The sequence below is a fragment of the Temnothorax nylanderi genome, unplaced genomic scaffold, assembly GCF_030848795.1.
Source record: "Temnothorax nylanderi isolate EJ_2023f unplaced genomic scaffold, tnyl_v1.0 TNYL_tig0732_pilon, whole genome shotgun sequence".
Taxonomy (NCBI): Eukaryota; Metazoa; Arthropoda; class Insecta; order Hymenoptera; family Formicidae; genus Temnothorax; species Temnothorax nylanderi.
Genome location: NW_027249794.1, coordinates 43,587 through 46,643, shown reverse-complemented (window position 1 = coordinate 46,643; position 3,057 = coordinate 43,587). Strand labels below are relative to the sequence as shown.

General features: G+C 30.9%; 1 long non-coding RNA gene across 1 annotated transcript; it reads left to right on the top strand.

Annotated features, from left to right (window-relative positions):
- Window positions 1–326: 326 nt before the first annotated feature.
- Window positions 327–1,076, top strand: LOC139785066 (uncharacterized). The gene is made up of 3 exons (XR_011721790.1): window positions 327–562; window positions 638–823; window positions 908–1,076. It is a non-coding gene; the product is annotated as an uncharacterized lncRNA (long non-coding RNA).
- The last annotated feature ends 1,981 nt before the right edge of the window (window positions 1,077–3,057 follow it).

The following is a 3,057-nucleotide window of genomic DNA, read 5'->3' as shown; positions in this document are numbered from 1 at the left end:
TTTAAGGATTGTTTGAGTCAAATACAAAAAAATATTTGTTTGAAATTAATAAATCTTTCTAAGAACTCTTTAATAAATATTATTTGATTTTAAATGTTAATTTAATGTTAAATATTTTCTAATAAATTTTTCAATATAAGATTTTACACAGAATTTCGATATCAGTCGATATTAACTGACGATGAATGTATTTTTGATTATCGCGAGGTATCGATAAAACTAATATGCTTAGCGACACAGACTAATATGGCATTTGCATACAAGACGCGGAAACGCTTGCTGCGCGAACTCGAGAGTTAGACAAAAAAACATCGCAAGCCACGAGTCGTTGTCGTTAGTCGAGAAAAGACCATCACATCACCAGTACAATCGGGCATGGTTAAACGCATTTCGACGCATCGTGTTTCTTTATTCATCAAACGTACGTGCAAGGCTATATACGCATAACACGAATAAAGCTATATACGCGACAAGTGACGAAAGTTGAAGGCGCAAGCCATCGAAAGCAAATACGAGGGCAAAGCTACTTACAAGTCGCAAACCACGATTTTTTATGAGCAAGGTAAGTAGACATTTTTCGGCATTGTTACTTGTCTATAATCGGATTAACTGTATAAAATACGTATTATGTGTATAGTTTTCTACGGAAGATCCAGTGGATTGGGCTACACATGTGTACTTTTCTACTGATAGAGTCTATCAGTAGAAAATCGAGTCGAGTGCTTTCTATCGAATCTGTAAGTAAGAAGATAGCAAACATGACTGACGACGAAGTTAGGGAAATATTAGGAGATTTGGATTTAGAAAATCTGATTGATTACAAGTAAATAATTATTGTTTAATTCATGGACTCCTGCTAATTTTAAAATAATTTTTTTAATACAAATGTAAAATTTTATTTTTCTAGAAGAGCAAATTAATATAAAGTCATTAAAAAATTTGACAATACCTATGATTAATGAATTAATCCAAGCAATAGGTGATAGAGCCATTTTTATTGAATATTGGCAACGTAATTTTAATAGACTATTAACAAGTACAGAAAAGAAAGAAAAAGATGCGCAGCCTATATTTAAAAAAGGGTAAAACTGTTTTTTTTTTAGTTTTGGAATAAATTGATAAGTCATTGTTGTTTATTTATATTACATATATACTATTCCGCCATTTAAACTTTCAGAAATTAGATTATGAAAACTCTGATACAGATTCAATTACTACTTCAACTACTGAAGAAGAAAATGAGAAGAGAGACATTTCAGTAAGAAAATCAGAACTTATTAAAAATTCTATTTTATTAATAAAGAAAATTCTCTTAAAACAAAAAACAGATTTAAGAAACATTACAGCTTATGAAGAACAAAAAAGCTTCACTGAAGCTCAGAGAAATTTTGCGATATAATACTTACATATATTGATGAAAGATTTTCAGAGTAAGTTTGTACAATTTATTTTATTTATTTTATTTATTTAATATTGAATAGCATAGTGATTATTATAGTACATAATTTCACAAGTTGCCAAATAATGTAGCAAAATATGTTGCTGAAAAAATTTGTGAGACTTTTCCAACTAAAGTTGTAAAAACTTATATTTCTCCAATAAAAAAGAAAGATGCGGCAGATAACAAATCTGAAGCATCTAAAGGCAAATTGGTATCAATGTGGAAAAATAAAAGGAGTAGGAATAAAAAATTGTATGGGAAAATTAATATAAAACCAGTCGGAGAGGTTTCGAACGATGTTTCAGATGGTAGCATTACATTTATTTAGTATTATATTTGTATGTATAATATTTAAATTTACCTGTTGCAAAATTTTTTATTTTTTATAGAAAAAGTCGATGAGAAAGTTTTAAAAAACATGAAATGGTTGGAAGCTAATGAGGCTCCTTGGACAGAGGTTCTATTACATTGGTCTGCAATATATGATTTAAGGAAAAAAGATTTGTACAATAATCAGGATAAAGATTTGTCTCATATTTTTTCTAAAGAAATCATTGCGAAAAATATTACCACATGCCTCAGTGGTTGAATTGGTACGACACCCTTCACGGAATGAGGGAGGTTTCAGGTTCGAGCCCTGGTTGAGGTAATATTTTTCGCAATGATTTCTTTACAGTTATTTAGATGCATAGCATCAAAATTAAATCGAAACGATTTAATTAGAGGGAGGGAAGGGATTTTACTATTCCAACCGGAGCTGTGTGTGTGTGTGTGTGTGTGTGTGTGTGTGTGTGTGTGTGTGTGTGTGTGTGTGTGTGTGTGTGTGTGTGTGTGTGTGTGTGTGTGTTTCAAGTCCATTAGTCGACGCGCTGTCAAGGTGGAAAATATGTAAAAATTTAAAAAATAAAAATAAAAACTATATTGCGCATCATTTACCACGCCTGGCTCTTAATTAACCCGTTTTCTATATTCGTGGATTAAAAATTACACTTCAACCATATATTATTAATGTCGATGGAGAGGACTTGCATGAAATACACGTTTGTGTCGATGATGTATTGTATAAAACGAATACTGCTTTAGAAGCTACTGATGTCTGCATGCTTTAAAGCATTTCAAGTTTTTCATGTAAAATATCCATCAGGTTGTGAGCATTTATGGTTGCTAATTCAGAAAGGTATTTACATGTTCGATACTATATATAATGCACAAATACCTCACATACAAAACGTGTTGAACAAAATTGTTAAGCCCAATGAAAAAAACATAAATAATACTTCTGATGCTTACAGATTATCAGATTAATGTTGGATCTTTTGTTTTGGGTAAAGTTTTTATATATATATATAATTTTGGGGGGATTTTTAATTCCATTTTAAATGACGGAAAAAAATTACTGGCGCAACATTTAAAAAACAACGAAATCGAAGGTTTTCGGGATCCGAGTCTCGGAGTTTGACGGCGCGTGCAAGCTAAACGACTGACTTGACAATAAATGTTGTTCAGATCATTATTGTAGATAATTTTACGCTCTACAAAAAAGGTATGTATAGTTAGTTACCCTATCTTGCTTAGTTTTCGAGATATTTGAAAAAAAAATCGCGTTTTTTTTTAAA